The following is an 11,866-nucleotide window of genomic DNA, read 5'->3' as shown; positions in this document are numbered from 1 at the left end:
CCACAGTGCTGTGGGTCTGGAGTCAAATATAGGCCAGACCAGGTAAAGACGGCAGAATATCCTTCTCTAAAGGACATTAGTGAACCAGATGGGTTTTACGACAATCTGGTAGTTTCATGGTTACCATTACTGATACTAGCTTTTTATTCCAGATTTATTTAATTATTTGAATTTAAATTCCCCAGCTGTCTCTGTATCATTAGTTCAGGCCTCTGGATTACACCTGAACGACCAGATTTAGGAACAGCTTCTTTCCCAGGGCTGTCATCCTACTGAACTCCACAAATAAACTCTAAAGCCTGCACATCTGCCAATGCACTTTATTATGTTTATGTTAATGTATTACAAGCCAAATGAATGTTGAATGTTTAAACGTCTTAATCTAAATGTACACTCTTGGGAGCCGCAAGCCTACATTTCGTTGTACTGCACTTGTGCACTAACAATGACAATAAAGTTGATTATTATTAGTAACATAACCACTATGCTACCGCACCCTGTATGAATGAACTGCAAATGCAAAAAAAAATGTTGAAACAGTAATTATGGGCTAACTATGCTTTTGGCTTAAGAACAATCATCAAAAAATGCAATTAATTTCCTGTTTTCCAATGTTTAATCCATTGGCCTGAAAATGTAATAATAAAGGGTCTCTCACTATGAAGTTTTAATTACATTCAAAGGGATAGGTGCATCCCAATTAGTTTTTTTTAATCCACGGGTAGGTTTTTCTTGTATTATTGTGTATTTATCAAATGTAAACATTGGAATTTTATCATTTATGTTTTAAAGAATGATAAATTTTAAATTTCTCTATAGTTTACTGTATGCAAATTGATTGTCATGTTTGCCCACATTCATTCTAGAAATAATTCAAGCGCTTTAGGATGCCCCGAGGAGGTGAACAATGCAAGTTTCTATGGAAATTACATAGAGTCTACAGCATAGAAATAGGCCATTCGGCCCAACTGGTCTATGCCAGTGTTTATGCTCCACATAAGCCTCCTCATCTAACCCTATTCCTTTCTCCCTCGTGCTTATCTAGCTTGCCCTTAAATGCATATATGCTATTTGCCTCAACTACTCCTTGTGGTAGCACATTCCACATTCTTACTACTCTTTGGGTAAAGAAATTTCTCCTGAATTCCCTATTGGATTTATTAGTGACTATCTTATATTTATACCTCTAGTTTTGGACTCCCCACCAGTGGAAACATTTTCTCCATGTCTACCCTTTAACTGCACCCCTCCCCCCAAGTTGGTGTCATCCACAAATTTAGAAATTGTACTTCCAAGTCCCAAGTTCAAATTGTTAATGTAAATCGTGAACAGTGGTCCCAGCAGCTATCCCTGTGGAACACCACTTCCCAACTTTTCCCAGTCTGAGTAGCTGCCCTCAATGCCTACCCTCTGTTTTCTGATTTGTAGCCAGCTGCTGTTCATTCGGCTACCTGTCCCGACCCCATATGCTCTGACCTTAGTTATGAGTCTACTATGCTTAGTGATAACTGAGGTGTTTATACTCACAAAAGCTCAGGGGAGATGTTAATGAGGTATTCAAGATTCTGATGGGTATATACAAGATGAAGCACAATAATATACTTGATACAGTCACAAACTCTACAAGTGGGACATTGAATCAAGTTCAAAGATGAACAGTTTGAATTTAATTATTTTACACAGAGTGGTGAATGGAATGGACCGTGTGCTGGATAGATATTTGGCAAGCAAGGTGATGGTGGGGATTTGAAGAGACTGATAATTTCTGAACTTTAGAACCACCCTGGTGGACTATAATTGCTTTTTCCAGACGTGTACATTCTTATGTGCCTCTTTGTAGCAGGTTTTATACTAGATTTTTTCACATCTGATATTTAAAGCCATATATAAAAGATGCAATATGGGACATAGGCTAAATGCAACAGAGTTCACTAAATGATGTGGACTAGAATACAAGCAACATGCATTTCTTTGTTATGTATGCAGTATGCCACAATATATCCTGTTTAACAACAACTTGCATTTATATACCAACTCTAACATAGTAAACCATCCCAAGCCACTTCACAAGAGTGTTATCAAACAAAATTTGACAACGAGCCACATAATGAGATATTGGGATAGATGACCAGAAGCTTTGCCAGAGGTAGGTTTTAAGGAGCGTGTTAAAAGGAGAGGGAGAGAGGCAGCGAGGTTTAGGGAGTGATTTCCAGAGCTTAGGGCCTAGGTAGCTGAAGGCATGGCCACCAATAGTGGAGCAATTAAAATCGGGGATGCGCAAGACGCTAGAATTGGAGGGGCTCAGAGAGCTCGGAGGATTGTTCGGCTGGAGGAGGTTACAGAGATAGGGAGGAACAAGGCCATGAAGGGATTTTAAAACAAGGATGAGAATTTTTAAATTGAGGCGTTGGCGGACCGGGAGCCGATGTAGGTCAGCGAGCATGGGGGCGATGGGTGAACGGGACTTGGTGCAAGTTAGGATGAGCTCATGTTCATGTAGGTTTAAAAAATAATCTCATTACTGAGGTGGTATCGTGTTGCAGCCAGCAACTACATACTGAGCACCTGTGGTTTCTGAACCACTATTAAACAATATACAGTACATTTGAGTTTGGATCTGCAACTTTTAAGTCGGTCCCTAAACAAGAGGTTATGATAAGCAACTCTTGGTTGCTAAGGTGATAATGTGTGATGAACTCTCTTTGAATTTGATATTAAGGGCATCAGCTAGAGCAAAAGTCCAAATTCCATTCAAAGTCAGGCTGTACTATAATAAAACTTGCAATCTCCACTTTCCCTGCATTAAATTATTTCTGTAATTGAGCTAATAATTCTTCCCCACATCATAATAGGTCACATAAGAATAGTCAGAGGGAATGGATAATTATGCAAGATGTTTTACCACTTAATCCCAGTGACTGTTGAGAGCACAGAAGAGTCCGACAAGTGATCAGCATGAAGTAGGCCCAGCCCACCGGAGGGATAAATCATAAATGAGATCTTCCAATTCACATCTCTTATAATCCTATTTCATATAAATAAAATTAACACAGTAACTCCACCATACAACCTACGAATGTTTTATACTTCAAATCTTGTGGCTGCAATTTGAATCGCAATCTTGGCAATACTTGAATGAACCAGTTGGTTCTTGTTAAGTTGTATGGTGGGGCAGCTTCTGGTATCAGATGGTAGCACTCTCAGATTTTCCTCCCTCACCCTTTGGGAAGATACTTGGCTGCTACTTGGTGTTTGGGCCAATCTTCTCTAAAACTACCGCACACTCACCTTTTAACACCTCTCAGGTCTCATTCAGTCTTCCACTCCCACCGCTCTACCATTATAATGGCCACCTCTGCAACATTAAACTCAAATGGACTTGTAGTGTAGGAGACGCCAACAGTGCTTCATTGGCTCTAAAGCGCTTTGGGACATCCCAAGGTTGTGAAAGGCACTATATAAATGTAAGTTCTTTCTTTCATCGAGCCTGGCCGTTCACCATCAGTTTTGGCTGGAGCACCTCAATTTATCCAAGTTTACTTTTCCTGGCCAAAACCACTCATTCTGGAGAGCAGAAACAACTCCAAACTCAACCTTAGATTGCTGCTCAGAGTTGAAATATGAGAAATGAGTACTTTTGTGTTTCCAATATCGAGGCCATCTGCTAGCAGCTGTTGCCTCCTGAACTCCCAGCTCTCTCATCCGCCCTCCACTCAACTGTACCTTCACCCTTCCTGTTCTCTGCAGTTTCTCCCCCATTTCACCTCATTTGTGAAGCTCATCACCTGCTCCCTCAATTGCCCCTCATCCCAGCCTCTCCAACTCCACATCCCCGGACTTATGCTTGTAACATCAGTCTCTCTCTCCCATCTGGAAAGCCAGCACAGATTTGTTAAAGGCAAATAGTGTTTATTAACTTGATTGAGTTTTTTGATGAGGTAACAGAAAGATTTGATGAGAGCAATGCAGTTGACGTGGTGTATATGGACTTCCAAAAGGCGTTTAAGAAAATGCCAGATCGGCTTATCAGCAAAGTTGAAGCCCATGGAATAAAAGGGACAGTGGCAGCATGGATTCGAAATTGGCTAAGTGACAGGAAACAGAGAGTAGTGGTGAACGGTTGTTTTTCGGACTGGAGGAAGCTAGGGGTCAGTAGTAGGACCACTGCTTTTCTTGATATATATTAATGACTTAGACTTGGGAGTACAGGGCACAATTTCAAAATATGCAGATGACAAAACTTGGAAGTATAGTGAACAGTGAGAAGGATAGTGATAGACTTCAAGACGTAGACGGGCTGGTGAAATGGATGGACATGTGGTAGATGAAATTTAACGCAGAAAAGTGCAAAGTGATACATTTTGATAGGAAGAACAAGGAGAGACAATATAAACTAAAGGGTACAATCCTAAAGGGGGTGCACGAACAGAGACACCTGGGGGGTATGTGTGCACAAATTGTTGAAGGTGGCAGGGCAGGTTGAGAAAGCAGTTAAAAAAAACATACGGGATACTGGGCTTCATAAACAGAGGCATAGAATATAAAAGCAAGGAAGTTATGAAGAACCATTATAAAACATTGGTTCGGCCTCAACTGGAGGATTGTGTCCAATTCTGGGCAGCGCACTTTAGGAAGGATGTGAAGGTCTTAGAGAGGGTGCAGAAAAGATTTAATAGAATGATTCCAGGGATGAGGGACTTCAGTTACGTGGATAGATGAGAGAAGCTGGGGTTGTTCTCCTTAGGGCAGAGAAGGTTGAGAGGAGATTTGATAGAGGTATTCAAAATCATGAGGGGTCTAGACAGAGTAGATAGAAACTGTTCCCATTGGCGAAAGGGTCGAGAACCAGAGGACACAGATTCAAGGTGATTGGCAAAAGAACCAAAGGCGACATGAGGAAAAACTTTTTTACGCAGCGAGTGGCTAGGATCGCAAATGCACTGCCTGAAAGGGTGGTGGAGTCAGTCTCAATCGTGGCTTTCAAAAGGCAATTGGATAAGTACCTGAAGGAAAAAGATTTGCAGGGCTACGGGGAGTGGGACTAGCTGAAGTGCTCTTACTGAGAGCCAGCACGGGCTTGACGGGCCGAATGGCCTCCTACTGTGCTGTAACCATTCTATGATTCTAATGTCCTTCACCGCCTTCAAATCAGTTATCTCTTCCCTTCTCAAGAAGCCCACTCTAAACCCCTCCAACTAGCACATTCTCAAACCTTCCCCTCCTCTCCAGTTCTGGAACATGTTATCACCTTGTAACTGTGTGCCTATCACTCTTGTCCCTCTAATTGGGCGTTCGTCCTGCCAAAGGACCAAGACTGCACCAGTCACAAGTGACATCCTGTGCAACTTTGGCTCCCTACATTTTCTCATTCACCTTAACCGCTCTGACACTGTTGACACCATTAACCATTCCATTTCTCCTCTGCAGTCAACTTTGGGCACTGGTCTCTTCTAGTTCTGCTCTCACCTGATTCAACACAGGTATTAACTTGATGCCAGCAGCTTCTCATTCCTCCTCTGCTTGCATCCTTAGCTTATTGTAAAGTGAGCCAACACTTCCTGTATGTAAGGGGTGCTAAATACAACGTGTTGCTGCCTCTCCACTGCACCGCTGTTGGCACTGGTATTCAGCAGGGTGGTGGATCAAACCTGTGGCCTACAACTCTAGTATTAGGCACTGGCATTCCAACATGTGCTGTGTAATTGATTGGACAAATAAATAAAATCCAAAACAGATGGCTGAAGGCCAAAAGTAATCAGGAAAGTTAATGAAAGGTTAACTGAACTGTTGAAATTCTTAAGTAGCTATGAACTCTCTGTAGCAAGAAAAAAATGCATTTACGTAGTACACTCAAAGCGATTCACATGGCAAAAGCTTTTGAAGCACAGGGATTGTTGCAATTATTTTGCACACAATATCCCACCAACAGCAATGAGACGACCGACAAATGAATGTGGTATTTACTGAGGGAGGGATGTTGACCAGGACATCGGAGAACTTGCTGCTCTTATCCCAGCAGTGCAATAAGATCCTGAACATCTACCTAAGCAGGCAGATGGGATCTCGGTTTAACCCGTCATCTGAAAGATGGCATTTGTAACAATGCTGCAGTTTTTCAGTACTCCACTGGAGTATCAGCCTAGTTTATGTTCTCAAGTCCTGGAATCGGCTCCCCAGCTCTTAAGTGAATGTTGAGAGAAAAAAAATGGAAACAATGTTAACAGTTTGCTATTAGAAGAACTTCCCTCCCAGCGTTGTAACCTGAAATTTAAATGTATCACTACCATGTGGACAGCAAGTACATCACCATTGTAACAGATTTTTAACAATTGTAATTTAGCTTTTCCTTGTTCTTGTTCTTTATTTTTTGTATACCTTTTTCTTCTTTCCCTTCTTTTTCCCCCAACAACTGACAATAAACAGTACTTATAAACACTACCTCTTGCAAATTGATAATTTAACTGCTACAGTGTGACAGTCCCTGCTGATCTGACCCAATCCTAAATAGGTGGTTCAGTGGCTAATTGCTTGATCGGTGTAATTTTGTGTTACTTCAGCTGCTGATATCCACAGATTAATGAGGAAACTCAGTCCCAAAACATTACCCATTGGAATTCTCTGCCACCTCATTAGAGACAATACCTCAAAACTGCTGACTGGAAGCGTAAACAGTGGATAAATGTTCTAGAGGCTTAAATTGTGCTTCAGAGTATTATGACAGGCTGAACTTGAAGCTAATTTCCCTCCCTAAATAGCTTCAGAATTATTCCTTAACTACTAAGGGTGAAAAGCAGAAGACAGTTAAGATTTAATTTTTAAAAATCTCAAACAACCCCTTAAAAATATACATATTAAAACAAAGCATTGCAGTATCAGAATTGACAATACAAGAGCCCATTAAGTCCATCGCATCTAAGCTAGCTGTTCAACTAGAGCTATCAATCTTAACCTAATTTCTCTATCCTTTTCTTCCTTACCCAATTCCCTTTTAAATTACACTATTGCCTATGCTACAGTTATGGCAAAGCATTCCTGGTTTTAATTACCAGTTGAAAAAAATTCTTCCAATTTCTCCTTTTATTCTTCTAGTGCGAATTTTGGGATTTATGTCCTTATTAGCCATTTACCAACCAGTGGAAACAATCTTCTGCACCATTTACCATCTCAAAACCTTTCACAATTTTGAAAACCTCATCTAGATCCACCCCCCCCCCTTAATCCTCTCTGCTCCAGTGAAAAAAGGTCGAGTTTTTTGAGCCTTTCTTAGCAACTGAATGTGAAAATTGTGTTGGAAGCTCACATCCACTGTCAACGAAGTGATCATATAACCAACTTCCTCAGTAAAAGGAGCTGCAGCTATTTAAAATTTTGTTTTACACTAATTACTCATTAAAAATTCAATTTAAATAGGAGACAAATGATCCGTGAAACGCAATAGAGTCAAATTAAGACCCATGGCTTCTCTGGGGCCTATGTAGGGCAGCAAGGAGAAATTTTGCCCATCAGTTCAGTCTGGATTTGGGCCTGGGTTCGAGAGGTGAATGTGCAATGTTTTAACCAAGTGTTTGACCTTTTCATCAATTACTATGCATTTTATTTTAATGAAATCAACAAGCTGCTGATAATTTGCACTTTATAGACTAAGTTTGTAGCAATGAAAAGATATACATGATCAACTGCAAAAAAACTAAGGGCAGAAGTTATTAAAAATCCAACAGCAATTTAGCACATGACTGTGTATTTTAATAAAAATAATTCTGTCAAAATACAACAGAATACATTTTGTTTTAACATATTTCTAGTACATATTTTGTTTTTTTTGTGTTTTCCTTTTGTTTTAAAAGTTTCTCAAATGTTCATGCTAGTACTGGGTAATTTTTGCTTCACAAATACTTACTATGCTCAAACTGAACAACCATTGTACTTGTGCACAACTTATGTGTTCATTTATTGAATTCATAACAAAACTAAACTGATATTGAGCATGGAGCAGAAATTAGTTCATGAGTTTTGTGTTGGTAAAACGAAACATCTTGCTTCACATTCCATGCTGTAATTGTATGTATCATACCTGAGTTTGGAGCAACAAAAGAAAATCATTAAATTACAATGTATACATTTTATACTGTATACAGAATTTAACATTTTATTATCACCCTTCCCTTCCTTTAAACAAAATGACTATAGTTTCAAGCTGAGCATAGTTAAGTACACAAAACTAGAATTACTAGATTAACAGAATGTTTTAAATCTTTAAATAGTGTCACACCATTTGTATTGTTTTATTCTAAAAAAAAAAGAAAATTAAAATAAAAAAAATCAGCATTAGTTTTGCAGAGCCCAACCAAGGGAAAAGAGCACACAAAAAAAATCAAAGCCATGCTTCAGTACACTTCATAACATCAGGAAAATGAGACCTCCTGTTCCCATATTTCAAAGTGCCTGGTACAAACTCAAAAGCGTCAACCTCAGGGTTTTGTGTGAGTGCAAATGTAAGTTACTGTTAAAATGCAGCATGCTTCTCTTTCCAAATTGGTGTTTGGTTATATCCAGGATCAGAATTCATTTGGGAAATTTAGCAGAAAGAGAAGATACGAGAGGTAAATTATACCACTTTTGTGAAATGTCTCCCACATCAGCAAAAATACTTGAGTTGTGTCAAGAGTAGCTGCACAGGGGACAGTGGGACCGAAAGCATATAAACCAGAAAGAAAATTTAAAATGGTGCATAATCGCAACCGTAAGATGTTAGTGAGACAATATACAAATTAGTAGCATTGTTTCCAATGACGAATATCAGAAAATGAAATCAGAAACTTTAATTCAAAATGATCATTTTAGATTGTCTCAAGGTGACAACATCAACCTCGCCACTGATTGACAGACACTTTAAAAAAAAAAAAACAAGGAAGAAAAATACATGGTTTTACAAAGCTGTTAGTAGCTCGTCATATAGTATGACACCTCCACTCACATTCACACTTACCTAGTACACAATACAGATTTCCAGCTTACAGTGACAACTGGGATGCGAGTGTGACCAATCAGTAGCACTGTCTCCAACATCGCTGTTGCTGGTCTTTCAATTATTTGTAAATACACAATACTGAATACAAGTTCATGTTGCTAATTTACAGTATGTCATATTTCCAGGCTTTTCAAGGCTAGCAATTTGCAAGCAAATCAACTTTCTGGACAGTTGAATGCCCATTTATTTGCCTTTTTTTTTTACTGCTAATATTATTGGGGGAGGAGGGTATGTAGGGTTTGGCAAGTAGATTCTGGTTTGGCTAGTGCATTTATATTTTTATATGTAAAAGGTCACCAGCAGCCAGTCAGAAAAACATTTAGCTGAAAGCCCCGTTTTTCATTTAAAAATTAAGAATTGTTCTCCAATCGTGAGTCAGTATGAAATTTCAAGACCTATAATGTCTGGATGGATCGCCAGAAAGGGCAAGTCAATTTGTAGATTATCAGCTAGCAGCAGATAATGAGCTGTCCAGCAACTGAAACTGACCCAACCTCCTGTTTCTGGTCCAATGTGTTTTCATGGGATGGGAATGCAGTGAAAACAATTCTGACAGCCTGATGAACAAAGCCAGGGATTGATTGCTGTAAAAACCATTTGCTTCATTTCCTAAGACAGTGTTGTCCAATACATCAGCCACATCTGGCAAATTGGGAATCCAGATGTGGCTAATTCCATTACACTTCTGGTTAGTAAATTTAAAAATGAGCATGTGATCTCAATATTCATCCACATGGCATGTGCACGTGTACTTTAATCCTTTGTGCATTCGTTGGTAAAATGGTAAGACAAAAAGCAGAGTGTACAAGTATTTTTTGATTGTTGTGAGCGCTTTATTTACTTCCTTGGTTACTGAATGGTGGTAGATGTAAGCTAAGTAAATATACATGAGGTACATTTACCTGTATTGTGTGCAAGGCGTTTTCTATTTAATTTAGTGCATGTGGCTAAAACAGTATCGCCGTAGCCACACCTGGGGCTAGTCAGCAATTACTATTGGATAACACTGTCCCAACATGACACAATCCCCTTTTGTTGACCTAATCTGGTTAATGGTTAAATAAAAAGTACTCTTAAGATTATGCACTCTCTTAAACAACTAAATTGTTGACCTTTTCCAGCATACGTTTTCTGCTTTTTAATTGATAGACATGGTTGTGCAGGAGAAATATCTGAATTAATTTTCATATCTCCACCCCCCCCACCCAAAAAATGAAGGGGAAATATAATGTACTGAATTAGGTTGTGCCTTGATATTAAAGTTAATGCGGTGTTAAAATAAAGTTGGATTTGTTAAGACATTAAAAGTGGAATTAAATGGCATATCCCCCAATCCAAATCTTTTTTTTTGAAAAAAAGGGAGTTGGACACTTATACCTGTCTATTTATCCAGATTATTAACTTTCAGAAAATAACATGCTATCCAACAACTGGAACTAACCCAATCTCGTCAATTCAAAAAAACTTACAAATGGAAATATCTGAATATATTGGTGTCATTCAGTCTACATTTGATACTTAGTTTTATGCTTTAGTAGTGGGTAGAGGCAGGCTGAAGCAAACATTTTGTCAAACCCCCCTCCTTTCCTGTGGGGAAAGTGGATTGTGCACAAAATGCTTCACTATGATGACACTGAATATATTGTATCATGGGAAGGGGAGAGCTACAAAGAATGTCTGCTTGTATGCTGCTCTTAATCAAAACCTTCTAAAAAGAAAGCCAGACTAATGAGATAACTATGACCGATGAACAGTTATCAATTCCATATACTTCCCTTTTAACTAACCCCATGACAAATCCAAGTATAAGGCATTGACTTTAAGGTAAGTCTCATCAGGGCACAACCTACATTAACATAGTCTTACATCTTTAAAAAGCTGATCTTCCAAAAGATGAGAGTTGAACTTAAAAGGGCTCCAATGCCCCGTGAACCTTATGAAAAAGATTGGTTAAAATGAAAAAGAATGGTGTGGTCAGATTATTCCGCGGAAAACAAAAATACTAGATGTAAATGACACCTTAAACCACCTGGTGTTGCCCACCTTGCATGCACACTTGCTTTGCAGCACTGTACAGTGTGCCACAGACTACTTTACTGTTACTGAAAACTGCCTGGGTGTATCCAACAGGTGATGCATAAGACCAACCAACTGACAGGGATGATGCAGGGTCTATAATAGGTTTCAAATTTAAGAAAATTAAATCTAGGCCATTACGAGGAATGTTGTCACCTTCGTGTTAGACCATAAAATTCTAGCTCTTGCAGCCCAGTGAGTCATTGTCCCCCTTTCCCCCATTCGTTTCTACATCATACTCTGTCCTATGTTTCATGTTCCACCATACATTTGAAGGGGATTGAGTATTTACCTATGGTTACTGATTTTTATAAATCCTTTAAAAATATCTACATCAATATGTGACATTCACTAGATAAACTAGGCTCAATCAAGGAGTGGCCAGTAAGTTCCATGTGATGCAGACAACACAACTCCAGAAGCCTTTGACATTTTGGTCTCCTCAGTGGACCTTCCTCCATTCATCACAGCCCCAGTCTGCTTTGATTTTGCAGTGAATCAGTGCTCCTCTATTCTCTATGTATGAATTCTTGCATGTACTACCTGCTTAGCTGTAGACTCTCTTAAAAAGCCTCAAGTTCAAATCCTAGCTTCAGTGAAAATATGTGCCTCACTTTAGTGAAGCAGCATTGGCAGGTCTCATTAATTGTTACCCAGAGTCATGCATGGAAGAGCAAACTGACGGGCCCCATCACATTTTCAGTCAGCCACAGAGTGGCACTGAAGACACCCATGGGTATGTCAACAGGCCAAATGTTTACA

The 11,866-nt window shown here is 39.3% G+C and overlaps 1 protein-coding gene across 2 annotated transcripts in view; it reads right to left on the bottom strand.

Moving 5' to 3' along the window:
* Nucleotides 1–7,721: 7,721 nt before the first annotated feature.
* Nucleotides 7,722–11,866, bottom strand: part of ranbp10 (RAN binding protein 10) — a 218,887-nt gene continuing 214,742 nt past the window's right edge. For both annotated transcript variants that reach the window (XM_085991316.1, XM_085991317.1), the window contains exon 15: nucleotides 7,722–8,071. The gene's annotated coding sequence lies outside the window, so the exon portion shown is untranslated. The remainder of the gene's footprint in view (nucleotides 8,072–11,866) is intronic.

Source organism: Somniosus microcephalus, chromosome 6 (genome assembly GCF_052327205.1).
Source record: "Somniosus microcephalus isolate GS21.2 chromosome 6, FLI_Smic_1.0, whole genome shotgun sequence".
Lineage (NCBI taxonomy): Eukaryota > Metazoa > Chordata > Chondrichthyes > Squaliformes > Somniosidae > Somniosus > Somniosus microcephalus.
This window is presented reverse-complemented; position numbering and strand designations above follow the sequence as displayed.